This window comes from Canis lupus, chromosome 8 (assembly GCF_011100685.1).
Source record: "Canis lupus familiaris isolate Mischka breed German Shepherd chromosome 8, alternate assembly UU_Cfam_GSD_1.0, whole genome shotgun sequence".
NCBI lineage: Eukaryota > Metazoa > Chordata > Mammalia > Carnivora > Canidae > Canis > Canis lupus.
Window position 1 is genome coordinate 29,271,232 of NC_049229.1, and position 21,897 is coordinate 29,293,128.

The 21,897-nt window shown below is 37.2% G+C and overlaps 1 long non-coding RNA gene across 3 annotated transcripts in view; it reads left to right on the top strand.

Moving 5' to 3' along the window:
• The window catches only part of LOC106559102, a 155,165-nt gene that overhangs the window by 24,039 nt on the left and 109,229 nt on the right, over positions 1–21,897 (top strand). Inside the window, exon 3 of one of the 3 annotated variants that reach the window (XR_005363257.1) lies at positions 13,468–13,940. The exons of the other annotated variants lie outside the window; for them this stretch is intronic. This is a non-coding gene — a long non-coding RNA (uncharacterized LOC106559102). Of the gene's footprint in view, positions 1–13,467; positions 13,941–21,897 lie in introns of those variants that run through there. 3 annotated transcript variants of the gene reach the window in all.

Below are 21,897 nucleotides of genomic sequence, written 5' to 3' on the forward strand. Positions count from 1 at the left end.
TAAAGCAAAAAGCATGACTAAAGAGGATCACTAGATAGGATAAAAGGAGCAAATCACCAGGAACAAGGAGTTAAGAGACAAATCCTACAATCATAATAAGAGATTTCAACACCTATTTCTCAGTGATACATCAAGCACACAAAAAAGCAAGATTGACAAGATTATAGAAAATTTGAGCAAAACAAACTAATATGCTTGTTTCAATGGGCATATATAAAATATTCTACCCAAAAATTGCAGAATATATATTTTTTGAAGTGGAATACTTTTGAAAAACCGTGTTGAAAGAACTCTAATAAAATTACAAAGAGAAGGAAAAAATTTAAATGAAGGCTTATTCTGTGTTTATCTGTACTGTGTAGATAAGGAAATTGAGATTCTGAACATTGAAAACTCTAAAAACAAACAAAAAAAGCCAGATATTAAGTGGTACCGTCAGTATTAGAACTCAGACTTAATTCTTTCTGTAGCATTACTATAATATTAAAACCTGAAACTTGGGGCACCTGCGGTGGCTCAGTCGGTTAAGCATCTGTCTTCAGCTTAGGTCATGATCCCAGGGTCCTGGGATCAAGGCTGCTGAGATGGCTGCAATTTGTGGATCAGTATACCTTAGATGGTTGAGCTGTGAAGGAGGGAATCTCAAAGATCTGTGGGAAGGTTATCATTAGGAGTATGGCTAAGTGTTTGCATATGTGTAAAGTGAGCCCAGGTGAGACCTACCAGTAGTGACTGAGAACTTAACACAAATGTCAGTGCTGGAAGAATGTGGAATTTCAATCCATTCACACTAGAGAGATCTTATCACATGCCCTAGGAGTATGACAAAACCAGAATAGGATCAAGGTGAACACTGTAATGAACAGCCTACCAGAACAAAACTCAACATACTTTAAATAAATATAATACAGTTCTTCACAGTGTAGCAGCTAAAATTGTTCTACACAAGGGAGAAATTACTAGACAAGTAACTCAAGAAGAAGGGAAATATGACCATTAAGAGAAAAAATAGTAGAAACAAAGATGATCGTGGATGTTGGACTAAATAGATATGTACTTTAAAGCAGTTATTATAAATATGTTCAAGAATTTAAAGAAAAAGATGGAGTTTCCCTTAGAGGTGTGACTGAACAGATGGGGAAGCTCAACAGAAAAATGGAAACTAGAAAAACAAAGTGAAATGGAAGTTCTGTAACTGAAAAACTGCTAAACAGAGCTTAGAGGGAAACTTACTGTGGTAAATGCTCCTAATAGTGAAGAATGGCTAAAAATGAATGCTGAAAGCATAAAACTTAAGAAAAGAAACAGCAGAATGAACAAAACAGAAGGAAACAATAAGAGAAGAAAATTACATAATAAACAAAATTGTACAAGGCTCAAGTAAAAGGATACTAAAAGCAAACTTCTAGCAAGGTTGGTTAAAAAAAAAGAATGCACAAATAAACAATAGTAGAAGTGAGAAGGGGGGCTTAGAAACTCTTCCAACATTCAAAAGATAAATTTATGCTAAAGTTTTTTAAAATTAGATTAAAATTGATAGTTTTAGAAAATATGATTTCCTGCAGAAGTTCTTCCTATCTCAAAAATAAATTGAATATCTGAATAGTAGTTCCATAACTACTAATGTAATAACCATGATATAAATGGTTAGTAAATTTAAACCATTCATTAAGCATAATATAAATGGTTAGTAAATTAAAATCTTTGTTGGGGATCCCTGGGTGGCGCAGCGGTTTGGTGCCTGCCTTTGGCCCAGGGCCCGATCCTGGAGACCTGGGATCGAATCCCACGTCGGGTTCCCGGTGCATGGAGCCTGCTTCTCCCTCTGCCTGTGTCTCTGCCTCTCTCTCTCTCTCTCTCTGTGACTATCATAAATAAATAAAAATTTAAAAAAAAACTTTATGCAGAGATACCTGGGTGGCTCAGTGGTTTAGCGCCTGCCTTTGGCTCAGGGCATGATCCTGGTATTCTGAGATCAAGTCTCGCATTGAGCTCCTTGTGAGGAGCCTGCTTTCCCTCTGCCTATGTCTCTGCCTCTTCTCTGTGTCTCTCATGAATAAATAATCTTTATTTAAAAGATAAAAAAATAAAGAAAATAAAATCTTTGTGCAAAGCAAGCTTCAAACCCAGAGTTCTATCAGTGAATGACCTTACAATTCCAGTAGTATACAAATTATACAAGTGAATAGAAAAAGATCTGGGCAGCCCCGGTGGCTCAGCGGTTTGGCGCCACCTTCCGCCCAGGGTGTGATCTTGGAGGCGTGGGATCGAGTCCCGCGTCGGGCTCCCGGGAATGGAGCCTGCTTATCGCTCTGCCTGTGTCTGTGCGCCTCTCTCTCTCTCTATCTCTCTGTCTGTCTCTCTCTCTCTCTCTTTGTGTGTCTCCCATTAATGAATAAAGAAATAATTAAAAAAAAAAAGTCAACTTCTAACTTTTTAAAAATAAAGGCAGCCCGGGTGGCTCAGCGGTTTAGCGCTGCCTTCAGTCCAGGGCGTGATCCTGGAGACTCAGGATCGGGTCCCACTTTGGGCTACCTGCATGGAGCCTTCTTCTCCCTCCACCTGTGTCTCTGCCTCTCTCTCTCTCTCTCTCTCATGAATAAATAATAAAGTCTTAAAAAAAATAAGAAGTAAAAAAAATAAAGCTAGTATAACCTTGCTATCAGTATAACCTCAGACAATAGATGACCTGTCATGACCTTAGTGAAAATCCTAAATAAGTTCAGTTAGAAAATGGAACCTGACAGTATGCAAAGGAGATAATACATCATTACCAGGATGAGTTTATCTCACAAATCCAGGTTTCGTTTAATATTAAAAATAAACTGTGTTTGATTAAATTCAACAATTTGAATTTTAAAACCTCTTAATAAATAAAAAGGGCCATTCTAACCAGATAAAGGTTACAGGCCAAATACAGCAGCTAACATTATTCTTAATTTGATATATTGAAAGCATTCTCATTAATCTCAGAAAGCTAACATTATTCTTAATTTGATATATTGAAAGCATTCTCATTAATCTCAGAAAGAAGAAGGTAGCATAAAGGAGAAAAGATCTAAGTGAATCTTTGGGTGAGAAAGACAACCCTGGAACTCTACAACACTGTACAGCCCAATCTAAGTAAATGATCATACTTCTTGATTATAGGACTCAATATTTTTAAAAATAATTTTTTCCCAAAATGATTTGTAAATTCAATGCAATTCCAGCCAAAATCCAAATGAAATAAGTGTGTGTTTGTGTACGTGTAAATTGTCAAACTATGTAATTTATATGTAAGAGCCATAAATATACTTATGAAGAAGAACAAGGTGGAAAGATTTGCCTTACAGGTTACCTTATTAAAAAGCTATCATAACTAAGCCTTTTGGCTCCCTGAACAGCATCATGGTGGTTGGAAAAAGCAAGAACCTTACAAAAGATGGCCAGAAGGGAGTAAAAAAGAAAGGGTCGATCCATTTTCTAAGAAAGATTGGTATGATGTGAAAGCACCAGCTATGTTCAGTATTAGAAATATTCTAAATATACTAGCTATAAGAACTCAAGGATCCAAACTTGCATCTAATGGCCTTGAGGGTAGTGTTTTTGAACTAAGCTTTTCTGCAGGTAGAATGATGATGTTGCATTTAGAAAATCCAAGCTGCTACTGAGGATGTTCAGGACAAAAACTGCCTGACTAATCTTAAACTGTCATAAATGTGCTCCGTGGTCAAAAAATGGCAGACCCTGATTGAAGCTCATGTTGTTGTCAAGACTACTGTTGGTTATTTGCTTTACCTATTTTGTGTTGGTTTTACTAAAAATCACAACAGTCAGATTTAGAAGACCTCTTAGGTTCAGCACCAACAGATCTGCTAAATTTGGAAAAAGATGACGGAAATCATGACCCAAGAGGTGTAGACAAATGACTTGAATTAATCACTAAATCAATTTCAAGCAGCATATGGAAAAAGACAAAGAAAAGGCTTGCCAATCTATTTATCCACTCCATGATGTCTTTGTTAGAAAAGTAAAAATGATGAAGAAGCCCAAGTGTGAATTGGAAAAGCTCATGGAGCTTCATGGTGAGGGTAGTAGTTCTGGAAAAGCTGCTGGGGATGAGACTGGTACTAAAGTTGAATAAGCTGATGGATATGAACCACCAGTCTAAAAAACTGATTTAAAATTCAGACATCTAATAGTGACAAACAAAAAAACCTTGTAATATCTAAAAATAAAAGGTATAATAATTAAGGCACTGTGTTGCTGGTTCAGGGATAGAAAAAAATGACGAATAGAATAGAACTGGATACCTAAACAAAACCACACTTATGTGGAAAATTGATTTGTGACAGGCTTTTATTGTAGATCAGTGAAAGAAAAAGCAGACTTAAAAAAAAGCATTGAAACAATTGAAAAACATGACATTTAAACCCCTCCTTCCTACCATGCACTAGAATAAAGTCCAAATAAATCAATGACTGGAATGAGAAGGACAAAGGATAAAACTTCTTGAAAACTATTACAGAAAAATATTTTCTGGCTTTGAAGTCCAAAAGGATTTCTTAAAGAAGATCTAGAAAGTATAAATCAGGAAGCAAAGATGACAGCCAAAAGTCTTGAAGTCCAAAGTTGGAGGACTCATACTTCCCAATTTGAAACCTATTGCAAAACTACAGTATCAAGACACTGTGGTCATGGCATGAAGATAGATCTATAGGTCAATGGAATAAAATGGAAAATCTATATATAAACCCTTCCTTTAAGGCCAATTGATTTCCCACAAGGGTGCCAAGATAATTCAATGGAGAAAAAAATAATGTCTTCAACAAATGGTTCTGGGACAACTGAATATCCACATGTGAAAGAATGAAATTAGACTCTTACCGGAACCCTACACAAAAGTTGACTAAAAATGGATCATAGACCTAAGTGTAAAAAAGCTATAAAACCACTAGAAGGGAACACCTGGGTGGCTCAGCAGTTGAGTAGAGTCTGCCTTTGGCCCAGGGAGTGATCCTGGAGTTCCGGGATCGAGTCCCATATCAGGCTCCCTGCATGGAGCCTGCTTCTCCCTTTGCCTATGTCTCTGCCTCTCTCTCTCTCTATGTCTCTCATGAATAGATAAATAAAATCTTAAAAACAACAACAACAACAACAACACTAGAAGAACACATAGTAGTAAATCTTAGTGAATTTGGGTTAGGCAGTGGTCTCTGAGATACAATCCCTAAAAGACAAGTGATAAAATAAATTTGAAAAATTGCACTTCATCAAAATTAAAAACTTGTAGAGAAAACTATGCCATCAAGAAAGTAAAAGAGATCTCATACAATGGGAGAATATATTGATTGAGGGTGATAAAGATAAGCCCTCCAACAGAACAAGAGATGCAAATACTGGCAGTCAAGAAAGCAGGCCCTGTAATATTAAGGCGTGAAAGTAGGGCACCAACAGTATCTGCTACAAAGTCCCAGACTCTCTTCAGTAGAATTAGGCAGGCCCAGGGCACCTGGGTTGTTAGGCATCCACCTTCAGTTTAGGTCATAATCTCTGTATCCTGGGATTGAGCCTCTGTATCAGGCTTTCTGCTCAGCAGGGAGCCTATTTCTCCCTCTCCCTCTACCTTCTGCTCCACCTGCTTGTGCTCTCTCTCTCTCTGTCAAGTTAAGTAAATAAAATCTTTTTTAAAAAAAGGAGAAGAGGGACATCTGGGTGGCTCAGCGGTTGAGCATCTAACTGCCTTTGATTCAGGGCTTGATCCCGGAGTCCCAGGATGGAGTCCCACAATGGGCTCCCTGCATGGAGCCTGCTTCTCCCTCTGCCTATGTCTCTGCCTCTCCCTCTGTGTCTCTCATGAATAAATGAATAAAATCTTAAAAAATAATAAAATAAAAAAGGAAAAGAATTAGGTTGTCCCGGGTCTTAGCTTGAGCTTCCCCCAGAAGTATACATAAGCTGAGGCAAAAGACTCATGAGCTGTTACTTTATTAGGGCAAGCAGTTCCAAGATACAAGGGCAGAAAAGGAGAAGCAAAGCAGAGGAGAGAGAACCAGTATGAAAATGCATTGTGGATTTTGGGCCATTATTAAATGCCATTGATTGCTTGATCTCTTGGGATAGTTCTTACGAAGCCTTGAAAACCCCTTGGACTTTTGCACTCGAAGACCCAAAAAGCACCTGAATACAATTTTTTTAAAATAAATTTATTTTTTATTGTTCAATTTGCCAACATACAGAATAACACCCAGTGCTCATCCTGTCAAGTGCCCCCCTCAGTGCCCGTCACCCATTCACCCCCACCCCCCGCCCTCCTCCCCTTCCACCACCCCTAGTTCGTTTCCCAGAGTTAGGAGTCTTTATGTTATGTCTCCCTTTCTGATATTTCCCACACATTTCTTCTCCCTTCCCTTATATTCCCTTTCACTATTATTTATATTCCTCAAATGAATGAGACCATATAATGTTTGTCCTTCTCTGATTGACTTACTTCACTCAGCATAATACCCTCCAGTTCCATCCATGTTGAAGCAAATGGTGGGTATTTGTCATTTCTAATGGCTGAGTAATATTCCATTGTATACATAAACCACATCGTCTTTATCCATTCATCTTTCGTTGGACACCGAGGCTCCTTCCACAGTTTGGCTATTGTGGCCATTGCTGCTATAAACATCGGGGTGCAGGTGTCCCGGCATTTCATTGCATCTGTATCTGGGGTAAATCCCCAACAGTGCAATTGCTGGGTCGTAGGGCAGGTCTATTTTTTTTTTTTTTGGCAGGTCTATTTTTAACTCTTTGAGGAACCTCCACACAGTTTTCCAGAGTGGCTGCACCAGTTCACATTCCCACCAACAGTGTAAGAGGGTTCCCTTTTCTCCGCATCCTCTCCAACATTTGTGGTTTCCTGCCTTGTTAATTTTCCCCATTCTCACTGGTGTGAGGTGGTATCTCATTGTGGTTTGGATTTGTATTTCCCTGATGGTAAGTGATGCAGAGCATTTTCTCATGTGCATCTTGGCCATGTCTATGTCTTCCTCTGTGAGATTTCTCTTCATGTCTTTTGCCCATTTCATGATTGGATTGTTTGTTTCTTTGGTGTTGAGTTTAATAAGTTCTTTATAGATATTGGAAACTAGCCCTTTATCTGATACATCATTTGCAAATATCTTCTCCCATTCTGTAGGTTGTCTTTTAGTTTTGTTGACTGTATCCTTTGCTGTGCAAAAGCTTCTTATCTTGATGAAGTCCCAATAGTTCATCTTTGCTTTTGTTTCTTTTGCCTTCGTGGATGTATCTTGCAAGAAGTTACTGTGGCTGAGTTCAAAAAGGATGAAAGATCTAAATGTGAGAAAAGATTCCATCAAAATCCTAGAGGAGAACACAGGCAACACCCTTTTTGAATACAATTTTTAAATGACTGATTGCTTTTCCCCCACAGGTCGTTAGTTGATATCTGTAAATTAAGACTCTTCTACACCTCATACCTCAGGCTCCCTTTAATCAACATCCAAAACATAATTGATGGTAATGGATAGCAGGGATAATTGAAATCCAAAGAATAATAGCTACCATTTAGTAAGTACAAGGCAGTTTTATATAATGTCTAATCCTCACAAAGTAGCTTTTGTTATACTGATTTTATTAATGTCCAAGCTGAAATTCAGCTAATTTAAGGAACTCGGCCAACATCACAAAACTAATAAGTAGCAGACCAGGTTTTGGAACCATATCTTCTTTTTTTTTCTTTTTTAAATCTCAAAACAATGCTCTTTCTATTACACCAGGGTGCCTCTTAGAAGAAAGGATTGAGATTCCTAAATCTCTTCTTAGCCAATACTTTTTAAACATGTTATTTATTTTTTAAGTAGGCCATATAAACACATGGTTTAAGATTCAAGAAATAGAAAAGGATATAAAGTGAAAACTATTTTTTCCCTGCCCATAAGTTACCCAGTTCCTCTTTTCAGGGGCAACTAATGTTACAAGAGCTTTGTGCATCTTCTCCAAAATATTTATGCATAAATATAATTGTTTACCCTTTTAACAAAAAGAGGTTATCTACCAAATGTATACTGTTGCTAGATATCTTAGAGTATTAAAAAAACAAATGGCTATAAGATTTTAGGCTTTGTGTGTAGAAGAATATGGAAAAAGCACTTTTCCAAGATGGAAGTTTCTGATGAATTCTGTTCAAACTATAATTTATTATCATTTGGCATGTCTGTTACCCTTGCTCAACATAGTTTTTGTTTACCATATCTTTTTCAGTGAAGAGCCAGATAGTAAATATTTTAGGCTCTGATCTCTGTCATGACCACTCAACTCTGCTGTTATAGCATAAGAACAGTCATTGACAGTATGTAAACAAATGGACAAATGGGTGGGTTCTTTTTTTAAATATTTTATTTATTTATTCATGACAGACACACACACAGAGAGAGAGAGAGAGAGGCAGAGGGAGAAGCAGGCTCCATGCAGGGAGCCCGATGTGGGACCCGATCCCAGGTCTCCAGGATCACGCCCTGGCCCTGGCCCGAAGGCAGGCGCTAAACCATTGAGCCACCTAGGGATCCCCAATGGGTGGATTCTAATAAAACCTTATTCACAAAAACATGTGACAGGCCAGATTTAACCTGTAGGTCAGTTTGCTGTCTAGGGGGGAACTTTTTATTTTTTATTGTTTTTAAAGATTTTATTTATTTATTCATGAGAGACAGAAAAAGAGAGAGAGAGAGAGAGGCAGAGACACAGGCAGAGGGAGAAGCAGGCTCCATCAGGGACCCTGGCGTGGGACTGGATCCCGGGTCTCCAGGATCATGCCCTGGGCCAAAGGCAGCACTAAACCGCTGAGCCACCCGGGGCTGCCCCTAGGGGAAACTTTTAAACTAGAAAAATATAGCACACCAGCATCATTTGGGTATACCAGAATGATTAAATAAACCCCTGATTTGTACTGTTTGTCAATTTCTATAGTGTAAATACTCCTAAAAAATGGCTGAGTTCAATCTACCAACTGTTTAGCAATAGGATTGCAAAATTTCTAAATATTTAAGAATTGGTTCTCATGATCTGATGAGAGGCAGTTACAGCGCAGCACTACATGCAAAACCTCACACCTGTAGAATAGCAAAAATCAACAACATAAGAATCAACAGGCTGTTGGTGAGGATGTGGAAAAAGGGGAACTCTCTTGCACTGTTGGTAGGAATGCAAATTGTTGCAGCCACTCTGGAAAACAGTATGGGGGTTCCTCAAAAAGTTGAAAATAGAACTACCCTGTGATCCAGCAATTGTGCTACTAGGTATTTACCCACAGGATACAAAAATACTAAATCAAAGGGATTCATAGTAGCATCATCGATATTTATAGTAGCATCATCTACAATAGCCAAATTATGAAACTTGCCCAAGTGTCCATTGAATGATGAATAGATAAAAAAGATAGGGGTGTGTGTGTGTGTGTGTGTGTATATATATATATATATATATATATATATATACACATGTGTATACACACACACATATATAATGGAATATTATTCAGCCATAAAAAATAATGAAATCTTGCCATTTGCAACGAAATGAATAGAGCTAAAGAGTACAATTCTAAGTAAAATAAGTCACTCAGAGAAATACAAATACCGCATAATTTACTCACATGTGGAATTTAAGAAACAAAAAATAGGGGAATGAGCATGGGGGAAAAAAGAATGAGAGACCAAGAAACAGGCTCTTAACTATAGAGAACAAACTGATGGTTATCAGAGGGGAGGTGGGTCAGGGATGAGTGAAATAGGTGAAATAGGTGATGGAGATTAAAAAGTACACTTATCATAAAGAGCACTAAGTAATGTATAGAATTGTTGGATCACTCTATTGCATACCTGAAACTAAGAATATAACACTGTGTATTAACTATGTTGGAATTAAAAATTAATAAAAGATAAGTATACTATTCGTATACTTTTTCCATTCACATGTTCTTTATCCATTCATCAATCAGTGGACACTTAGGCTGCTACCATAATTTGGCTGTTGTAAATAATACTGCAATAAATATAGGGGTGCATGTATTCCTTTGAATTAGTATTTTTGTATGCTTTGGGTAAATACTCAAAGTAGCGTGATTACTGGATTGTGGGGTAGTTTCCATTTTTAATTTTTAAGGAACCTCCATACTGTTTTCCAGAGTGGCTGCACCAGTTTATATTCCCACCAACAGTGCAAGAGGGTTCCTTTTTCTCTACATCCTTGCCAACATCTGTTTCCTGTGTTTTTTATTTTAGCCATTCTGACATGTGTGAGGTTATATCTCATTGTAGTTTTGATTTGCATCTTCCCTGATGATGAGTGATGTTGAGCATCTTTTCATATACCTGTTGGCCATCTGGATGTCTTCCTTGGAAAAATGTCTGTTCTTCTACACATTTTTATTCTGGATTATATATTTTTTATCTTTTGTTTTGGTGTGGAATTCTATCAGTTCTTTATATATTTGAATACTAACCCTTTATCAGATATGTCATTTGTAGATATCTTCTCCCATTCAGTAGGTTGCCTTTTAGTTTTGTTGGTTGTTTTCTTTGCTGTGCAGAAGCTTTTTATTTTGATGTAGTCCCAATGGTTTATTTTTGCTTTTATTTCCCTTTCCTCAGGAGACATATCTAAAACATAGTTAATACTGGGATGCCTGGGTGGCTTAGTGGTTGAGCTTATGCCTTTGGCTCAGGTCATGATTCCAGGGTCCTGGGATCAAGTCCCACATTGGGGTTCCTGCAGGGAGCCTGCTTCTCCTGCTGCCTAGGTCTTTGTTTCTCTCTGTGTGTCTCTCATGAATAAATAAATAAAATCTTTTTAAAAATTTACAAATTTCAAAATTGAAAATAAAATATAGTTACTACAACTGATGTCAGAAAAATTGCCCGTGTGCTCTTCTAGGATACTTATGATTTTAGGTCTCACATTTAGGCCCTTAATCCACTTTGAGTTTATTTTCATGTATGGTGTAGGAAAGTGATCCAGTTTCATTCTTTTGCATGTTGCTGTCCAGATTTCCCAGCACCATTTGTTGAAGAGACTATCTTTTTCCCATTGCATATTCTTGCCTCCTTTGTTGAAGATTAGTTGACCATATAAATGTGGGTTTATTTTTGGGCTTTCTGTTCTGTCCTATTGATCTATGTGTCTGTTTAGTGCAGTGCCATATTGTTTTGATTACTGTAGCTTTGTAATATAACTTTGAAGTCTGGAATGTGATACCTCTAGTTTTGTTTTTCTTTTTCAAGATTGCTTTGGCTATTTGGGTCTTTTGTGGTTCCATACACATTTTAGGATTGTTTGTTCTAGTTCTGTGAAAAATGTTAGTATTTTGACAGGATTGCATTAAATGTGTAGATTTCTTAGGGTACTGTGGACATTTTAATAATATTTGTTCTTCAGATCCATAAGCATGGAACATCTTTGTGTCAAACTTCAGTTTATTTCATCAGTGTTTTATAGTTTTCAGAGCACAGGTCTTTTACCGTTTGATTAGGTTTATTCCTAGGTATTTTATTATTTTCGGTGCAATTGTAAATGGGATTGATTCCTTAATTTCTCTTTCTGCTGCTCCATTATTGGTGTGTAGAAGAGTAACAGATATCTGTACTTTGTTTTTTTTTTATCTTGCCACTTTACTGAATTCACTTACCAATTTTAGCAGGTTTTTGGTGGAGTCTTGGGTTTTCTGTATAGAATATCATGTCATTTGCAAATAATGAAAGCCTTACTTTTTCCTTACCAATTCAGATGCCTTTTATTTCTTTTTGTGGTCTGATTGCTGTAGTAGGATTTCCAGTATTATGTTGAATAAAAGTGGGGAGAGTGAACATCCTTGTCTTGTTCCTGACCTTAGTGGAAGAGCTCTCAGTTTTTCCCCATTGAGAATGATATTAGCTCTGGATTTTTCATATATGGGCTTTATTGTGTTGAGGTATGTTCCCTCTAAACCTACTTTGTTGAGGGTTTTTAATCATGAATGATGTTGTACTTTGTCAGAAGCTTTTTCTGCATCTTTTGAAATGATCATATGGTTTTTATCCTTTGCCTTATTGATGTAATATATCACATTATTGATTTGCAAATATTGAACCACTCTTGCATCCCAGGAATTAATCCCAATTGAATATGGTGAATGAGTTTCTAAGTGTATTGTTGAATTTGTTTTGCCAGTATTTTGTCGAGGATTTTTGCATCTATGTTCATCAGTGGTATCAATATCAGCCTATAATTCTCTCTCTCTCTCTCTCTCTCTTTCTCTCTCTCTCTCTCTTTTTTTTTTTTTTTTTTTTTTTGGTGTGCCTTTATCTGGTTTTTGGATTGGGGTAATCCTGGCCTCATAGAATGAATTTGGAAGTTTTCCTTCCTTTTCTGTTTTTTGGAAAAGTTGGAGAAAAATAAATTTCAACTCTTCTTCAAATGTTTGATAGAATTCACCTGTGTAACTTGTTGGGCATTTTTTGGTTACTGATTCAATTTCATTGGGGGTAATCAGTCTTTTCAAATTTTCTGTTTCTTCCTGATCTGTTTTGGGAGGTTATATATTTCTAGGAATTTGCTCATTTTTTCTTGGTTGTCCATTTTGTTGGCATATGATTTTTTGTAATATTCTCCTATAATTGTTTGTATTTCTGTGATGCTGCTTGTTATTTTTTCTCTTTTGTTTCTGATTCTGTTTGAGTGCTTTCTCTCTCTCTCTCTCTTTTTTAAAAAAGATTTTATTTATTTATTTACCTGAGAGAGAGAGCAAGAGCACATGAATGGGGGGAGGAGGAGAAGAGGGACAAGTGGATTCCATGCTAAGTGCAGAGCCCAATGTAGCCCCATGACCCAAAGATCATAACCAAGAGTTGGATGCTTAACTGACTGAACCACCCAGGTGCTCCACTCTCTCTCTTTTTTTGCTGAATCTGAGTAGAGGTTTATCAATTTTGGTGACCCTTTCAAAGAACTAACTCCTGGTTTTATTAATCTGTTCTATTATTTTTTTAGTTTCTATATCACTTATTTCTGCTGTAATCTTTTGTTTCCTTCCTTTTGCCTGGGTTTGAGTTGTGCTTGTTCTTTTTCTAGTTCATTTAGGTGTAAGTTTAGGTTGTTTATGTGAGATTTTTCTTGCTTCTTGAGGTAGGCCTCTATTGCTATAAACTTCCCTCTTAGAACCATTTTTGCTGTATCCCTAAGATTTTGGACTGTTGTATTTTTCTTTGGTTTCCATGTAATTTTTTACTTCCCCTTTGATTTTGTGGTTGATCCATTCATTGTTTAGTAGCATGTTATTTAACCTACATGTATTTGTAGTCTTTCCAGGTTTTTTTCCCTTGTGGTTGGTTTCTGGTTTTATAGTTTTTGGTCAGAAAAGATGCATGGTATGACTTTGACTTTTTTTTAATTTGTTGAGGCTTCTTTTGTGGCTTATTATGTTTTTTTTTTCTGCTGTTTTAGGATGGAATCCTCTGGATATGTCTGTTAAATCCATTGGTCCAGTGTGTCATTCAAAGCCACTGTTTCCTTGTTGATTTTCTATTTGGATGATCTGCCCGTTGATGTAAGTGCGTGTTAAAGTCCCCTACTATTATTGTATTTTTTTTTATGTTTGCTATTAACAGTTTTTTTTTATGTTTGCTATTTATTTTATGTTTGCTATTAACAATTTTATGTATTTGGGTATTCCCATGTTGGGTGTATAAATATTTATAATTGGTATATCTGCTTGTTGAATTGTTGTCTGTATTATCATATAGTGTCCTTCTTTGTTTATTGTTACAGTATTTGTTTTAAGGTCTAGTTTGTCTGATACAAATATTGCTACACTAGCTTTCTTTTGACCTACATTTGTGTGATAAATGTTTCTCTATCCTCTCACTTTCACCTGCATGTGTCTTTAGGTCTGAAGTGAGTCTCTTGTAGGTGGTATGCAGATGGGTCTTGTTTTTTTTAATCCATTCCATCACCTTATGTCTTTTGATTAGAGCATTTAGTACTTATATTTAAAATAATTGTTGATAGATATGTATTTATTGCCATTTTATTATTTACTGCCATTGTTTTGTGTTTGTTTTTGTGGATATTCTCTGCTCCTTTATTCTCTTGCTCTCTTCTCACACCATAAGTTGGCTTTCTTTAGTGATACACTTTATTTTTTGTGTGTCTGTTACTGGCTTTTGATTTGTGGTTAGGTTTGTATATAACATCTACATTAGGTTTGTATATAACATCTACATATAGCAGTCTACGAAGTTGATGGTTGCTTAAGTTTAAACCCATTCTTTACTCCTCCCTTCCTCATATTTACGTATATGGTATCATACTTCATTTTATTTTGTGAGTCCCTTAACTGATTTTTATAGATATATAGATATCCTTATTTTTACAACTTTTTTGTTTTGTACTTTTTAAAATTATGGTCTTTCCTTTCTACTCATAGAGTCCTCTTTAACATTTCCTGTAGGGCTGGTTTAGTGGTCATGAGCTCTTTTAACTTTTGTTTGCCTGGGAAGCTATCTTTCCTTCTATTCTGAATGATAGCCTTGCTGGATAGAATATTCTTTGCTGCAGATTTTTTCCTTTTAAGCACTTTGAATATATCATGCCTCTCCTTTCTGGACTGCAGTTTCTCTTGAAAAATCTGCTGATAGCTTTATGGGGTTTCCCTTTTATGCAACTGTTTTGATGCTTATAAAATTCTTTATCACTGCATTTCAACTATGTGTCTCCATTTGGTCCTTTTGGGTTGATTTTGTTGGGGGATCTCTGTGCCTCCCAGATCTGAATTTCTGTTTCCTTCCCCCAAATTTGGGAATTTTTCAGCTATTATTTCTTCAAATAAACTTTCTAATCCCTTTTCTATCTCTTCCTCTCCTGGGGTCCCTCTAATGCTAATGTTATTACACTTGATGGAGTCACTGAGTTCCCTAAGCCTCTTCTATTTTTGCATATTTTTTTTCTTTCAACTGCTTAGCTTGTTTACTTTCCATTATTCTAGGTTGCTGATTCATTCTTCTGCTTCTTCCAGTTTGCTGTTTATTCCATGTAGTGTATTTTGAATTTCAGTTATTGTGTTCTTCATCTGTTTGGTTCTTTTTTCTCTGTGTGTTAAGGATTTCATTGATGTCCCTTACTCTTAAGTCCAGTGAGAATTACTTTAAATTCTCTATCAGACATATGACTAATCTCTTTTTCACGTAGGTCTCTTTCTGTGATTTTGTCCTGTTTTTTCATTTGGGACATATTCCTCTGGATCCTCATTTTGCCTAACTCTCTGTCTGTTCCTATGTGTTAGAAAGTCAGCTATGTCTCTGTTCCTGAAAGTAGTGGGTGGGGCCACATTTTTTTTAAAGATTTTATTTATTTACTCATGAGAGACAGAGAGAGAGAGAGAGAGAGAGAGGCAGAGACACAGGTAGAGGAGAAGCAGGCTCCATGCAAGAAGCCTGACATGGGACTCGATCCAGGGTCTCCAGGATCACGCCCTGAACTGAAGGCAGCGCTAAACCACTGAGCCACCTAGGCTGCCCTGGTGGGCCACATTTTTAACAAGGTGGCCCTCGTCTTCTTTCACAGAAGACATGCAGTTGCTGTGGAAAACTGACCACTTGAGCTCCTTTGCAAAGCATGTGCAGGCAAGGCTTCAGTGCCTGCAAGGTGTGCGTATCTGTCCTCTTCCATGGGGATGCATAGTCACTGTGGAGACTGGGCCAGCTGGGGCAGATCTGCAAAGCACACCTGGGCAGGGGCTACAGTTTTAACAAGGTATGCACACCTTCTGTGGGTGATGACTACCTTTCGCAGCCAGGACTGAGTCCCTGAAAATCACACAATGGGAAGATATAGTCTTGGCAAGGTTTGCACAGATCTTCTAGGGGAGGGGACTTGCAACACCAGAAGTGAGGCAAGCCCAGCTGGAGGGGGTGGGGCATGTATAAACAAATTAGGTAGTGAATGCTGGTTCCCACAGGTGGCTGTGTGCTTATGCTGGGTTGTGGAAGACAGAAGTGGCACCTGCTAACTCCTTTGTTCTGGAGAAGTTCTTCACTTACTCTGAGATTAGTAACTATCCCTCCTATAAGCCCTATGCGTTTTTCAAACTGCTGATTCTAAGCTGTAACTCCTTGGGCTGTTTGTTGTGCTGTCTCTTAAGGGCAGGGATTTAACTTCCTATTGCCCCCTGGATTCTCCCAGAACTAAGCTAACTGGTTTTTTTTTTTTTTTAATTTTTATTTATTTATGATAGTCACAGAGAGAGAGAGAGGCAGAGACACAGGCAGAGGGAGAAGCAGGCTCCATGCACCGGGAGCCCGACATGGGAATCAATCCAGGGTCTCCCGGATCGGGCCCTGGGCCAAAGGCAGGTGCCAAACCGCTGTGCCACCCAGGGATCCCAGCTAACTGGTTTTTAAAGCTCTAGACTTTAAGTCCCATTGACTGTAAAAACTTACAGAATTTGGCCCTTCTGATTTTCAAAGCCAAATGCTATGGGAATTCATCTTTGCTGTGCAGGCACCCTGGTGTGATAGTCTGTTTCTCATCCTTTTTCCCACTCAAGGCTCTCCCCTTCCCTCCCTCCAGTGGCCAGACCTGCAGGGTTTACCTCCCCACCAAGTCTCTACCCTTCCTACCCTCTCAGATGTGACCTCTTGTCTACATTTAATTGTGGAGTTTATTCTGCCATTTTGGGGTCATTTCCTGGGTTGTTTACACTGATGTGTTATCTCGTATTTGTATGACAAGGTGAGTTTAGGGTCATCCTACTTGGTCTTCTTCCATAGTTAGTTCCTTAGTTAGGTAAGATTTTTAAGTCATGAATTTATGTTGAATTTTATCAAATGCTTTTCTACATCTGTTGAGATATTTGTATGGTTTTTCACTTTAATCAGTTAATGTAGTAAATTACATTGTTTGCTTTCTTTTTCTTAGTGAAATCAACTTTGTACTTCTGAAATAAACTCAACTTAGTCATGTTAGATTTTCCTTTTTATTCTTGCTTTCTTTTATACTTACTTGATTTGACTTGTTACTATTTTGTTAAGGATTTATGCAGCTATTTGTGAATGATATTGTCCTAGAATTGTCCTTCTTTTTACTCTTTTTATAATGTCTTCACTTACTGTCACACTAGCTCTGAAACATTTTGGAATTATTTATTTCTTGACCATTTTGATAGAACTTGCCTAGTAAGGGGCACCTGGGTGGCTCAGTGGTTGTCTGCCTTTGGCTCAGGTCATGATCCTGGGGTCCTGGGATCAAGTCCTGCATCTGCTTCTCCCTCTGCCTATGTCTCTGCCTCTCTTTCTGTCTCTCATGAATAAATAAATGATATCTGAAAAAAAAAAAAAAAAACGAAACAACTTGCCTAGTAAGTCATCTGAGACTGGAGTTTGTGAAAATTTTGGACCTCTTTATTTCTAGTAGTGCTTTTTGCCTTAAAGTTTATTATGTCTCACAATAATCTACTATATTAGCTATCTTTTGGTTAAAATCTGCATGATATATTATTTTATCATTCTTTTACTTTAAACTTTTCTGTCTACCTTATTTTTTGGTATCTTTCTTTCAAAGAAAGTATCATTAGATTTTTAGTTTTATCTAGTCTGGCCATCTTACCTTTTAACTGAAGTATTTAATCTACGTTATCATTTAATATCTTATATATTTAGATTTATTTTTTTTATTTTTTATTTTTTTTAAATGCTGTTGTATTTTTTTTTAATTTTTATTTATTTATGATAGTCACAGAGAGAGAGAGAGAGAGAGGCAGAGACACAGGCAGAAGGAGAAGCAGGCTCCATGCACCGGGAGCCCGACGTGGGATTCGATCCCGGGTCTCTAGGATCGCGCCCTGGGCCAAAGGCAGGCACCAAACCGCTGCGCCACCCAGGGATCCCTATATTTAGATTTAAATCTATTATTCTACTTTGTGATTTCTAGTTGTCTAATTTCTTTTTCTCTCCTTTATTGAATTGTTTTGGATTAAGTTTTTCTGAATAATCATTCTATATTTTACCCTTTACTTAGAAGTTAAAGTAAGTTTTTTTTTTTTTTTTTTTTTTAGTGATTACTAGAAATTTCAACATGCACATTAACTTTAAAAAGTCCTAAGCTGGTGGGGATCCCTGGGTGGCTCAACGGGTTAGCACCTGCCTTCGGCCCAGGGCGTGATTCTGGAGTCCCGGAATCGAGTCCCACATCAGGCTCCCTGCATGGAGCCTGCTTCTCCCTCTGCCTATGTCTCTGCCTCTCTCTCTCTATGTCTTTCATGAATAAATAAACAAAATCTTAAAAACTAAAAAGAATAAAAAGTCCTAAGCTGGGATGCCTGGGTGGCTCAGCAGTTGAGCGTCTGTCTTCAGCTCAGGGCGTGATCCCAGGGTCCGGGATCGAGTCCAACATCAGGCTCGTTGCATGGAGCCTGCTTCTCCCTCTGCCTGTGTCTCTGCCTCTCTCGCTCTCTGTCTCTCATGAATAAATAAATAAATTCTTTAAAAATAATAAAAATTAAAATTAAAAATCAAGAAATAAAAATAAAACAAAAAGTCCTAAACTAATCAATACTTTTACCTTTGGTATAACATAAGAATACTTCAAGTCCACTTATCTTCCTCTTTATTTCTGCTATTTTTGCTGTGTATTTTTAGTTATGTCTTTTCAAATTTTATTCCATAAATCATTATTTTTTACCTATATTTGTCAATAAATTTGTTTCTTCTTTTGTCCATATCAGGCAATATAGACTATTCCTTTGGTTGATAATCTTTATGAGTCCTTTTCTGCTGTCGTTTCTGCTGGTTCTTATTCATGATGCCTTGTTTCTTGTATGCTTGTTTTTTTTTGTTTTTACTATAAACTGTTCCTTTTCTTGAAAACTATTTGGTGATTCTGTGAGGACACAGATGAAGATGAATTCCTTCAAAGAGTATTAAATATACTTCTACCAAGTGCCTAGAGCTCTACCAATAACAGGACCACTTACTTTAAAATTGTAGTTTGAAGTGTTGGGAATCACCACTTGATATTTTAAGAAATATTTTAAATGTTTATTAAGCATTTTTAGGTATGCCTGGGTGGCTCAGCGGTTGGGCATCTGCCTTCAGCTTGGGTTGTAATCCTGGGATCCAGGATCGAGTCCCGCGTTGAGCTCCCTGCGAGGAGCCTGTTTCTCCCTCTGCCTGTGTCTCCGCTTCTCTCTCTCTCAGTCTGTGTCTCTCATGAATAAATAAATAAATCTTCAAAAAAAGCATTTTTAGATATTGGTAGGATATAGGTATTGTATAACTGAGTGCCGTATTACTGAAATTGAAGGCATTGTTTACATTTTCTTCTGAGTTTTTTTATTTGTACTAAAATATACATAAAATTTACTGTTTTCATAAAATGTACATAACATAAAATTTACCATTCTCACCAGTGACTTTACATATATTCACAATGTTATGCAAACATCAGCATCATCCATTTCTAGAACTTTTCTCATCTTGCAAAATTGAAACTCTGTCCTTGTTTTTTGTTGTTGTTGTTTTTTTTTTAAGTTTTATTTATTTATTTATGATAGGCATAGAGAGAGAGACAGGCAGAGACACAGGAGGAGGGAGAAGCAGGCTCCATGCAGGAAGCCTGATGCAGACCTCAATCCCGGGACTCCAGGACTGCACCCTGGGCCAAAGGCAGGCGCTAAACCGCTGAGCCACCCAGGGATCCCCGAAACTCTGTCCTTGTTAAAGACAAATTCCTCATTTTGTTTCTCCCAGCTCCTGATAATTACCATTCTACTTTCTGTCCCCATGATTTTATATACTGTAGGCTCTTCATATGAGGGGAATCATACACTATTCACCCTTTGGGGTTGACTTTCTTCATTTAGCTTAATGCCTTCAGATTTCATCCATGTTGTAGTATATGTCCTTATAAAAGTTTTATTTATTTATATTTTTAAAAAGATTTTATGTATTTATATACTAGAGTTAGAAAGAGAGGCAGAGACACAGGCAGAGAGAGAAGAAGCAGGCTTCTCATAGGGAGCTCGATGCAGGACTCAATCCTGGGATCCCGGGATCACGCCCTGAGCCAAAGGCAGATGCTTAACCCCCTGAGCTACCCAGGTGTCCCCCTTTTAAAAGTTTTAAAGTGATTTTCTTTTCATAGTTAGATACTTAATTCACCTAGATTAATTTGTGTCTAGGTGCAGAGTGTATATATCTAAATTTATTACAATATGAGTGTCCATTTGTCCCAATACCATTGTTGATTATTCCATCCTTTTCATATTAATTTGTAATGTCATCTCCGTCTTCTGTTTAATATTCATGTAAATGTAAGCCTTTTTCTAAGCTGTTTTCCCTAGTTAGTCTGTTTTTCTATTTTGTTTTTCTATTCTTATATGGAGAAACAGTATTTGTTATTACAGCTTTTAAAGAACTCTTAATATCTGATAACACATCCTCCACTCAGCAGGTCTGAGTTTTCTTAGCCTCAGTTCTGGTCCCAGGGAGCTCTGCATAGTCCTGTAGGTGAGGGTTGAGAGAGAATGCGGGCCAAGAATGTAAGCCACTTTGCTTGTGCGGTCAGGTCCTGTTGGGTTCAGTTCTGATGGTTGTTTCTACTTGATTGCTGGAGATGCCAAAGCTATAGATATATAAATCAGAAAGTACCCACTTCATGGCACTTCCTAGACTGAGTCATCAGTTGTGGTCCATTGACCTCCATAAAGCCTAATAGCTTCCTCAAGAGTTGAAACATTTGACATATCCATTCAGTAAATATTCATTGAGTACCTACTATATTGTGGCTGTGGTAACAATCCATATAGTCTCTGTTCTCATGATATTTATATTCTAGTTTATTAAAAGGAAACTAGTTATTTTTTGCTGAGTACAGTGCTTTACTAAAAAATGCGAAGGGCCTTCTACATGATTATTAATGAAATTTCATCCTTTATTGGTCTTTATTCTCTATATTTCAAATAGTTCCAAAGACATGGTAATTTGAAAAACGCTTGATTGCTGGTGATGAAATCTTTGACCAGAGTTCCATGTTTTAATGTGTACAGCATTCACTGGCTAAAAATTTATGGATATCTGTGTAATTGAGGCCAGATTTATGACACGCAACAAAATCTACAGGAGTGACAAAGGCTGCCACCAAAACTTCACACTCTGAACATGCCCACCACCCCTGCATCCTTCCTAAAAATATCTCACCCAGAGAATGCGCCTCTTTACTCTCTCAGTCTGTAAAATGTGATGGTTAAAAAAAATAAATTTAGCAAACGGTGTTATTAATACTAGCCTTTTATGAAAACTAGTCACACAAAAAAAGTAATTGAAAATTGCCCTTTTGAATAGATGCATTCTGGCTCAGGGAGAAAGGACTGGCAAGAATTTCTTTGAATTCAAATTTAAATTATTTCCCTTCATTGGGGCCCCTGGGTGGCTCAGTTGGTTAAGTGTTCAACTTCTGATTTCAGCTCAGGTCATGATCTCAGGGCCATGGGATCAAGCCCCGTGTTGGGATCTGTGCTCAGCAGAGTCTGCTTGAGATTCTCTACCTCTCCCTCTGCCCTTCTTCATGCTCATGCTCTCTAAATAAATAAATAAATAAAGTTAAAAAAAAATGATTTCCCTTGATGGAGAACCAAAGAGATATCACAACAAACTGAATGACTCCGTTGTTCATCTTAAATGCTGATAGGTGACTTACAAAGTTGACTTAACTGGAAGGCAGAACTACACATTTCTGTACAAGATTGGTGTGATTAATATTTATTATGGAAACTATTATTTCAGTTCTTACATGTCATAGAAATTACAGTATTCATGGTAAAGGAATCATTATTAATCATCTTTCTTTTCTAAAACAATTCTTGACAAATATGTCTCTGAG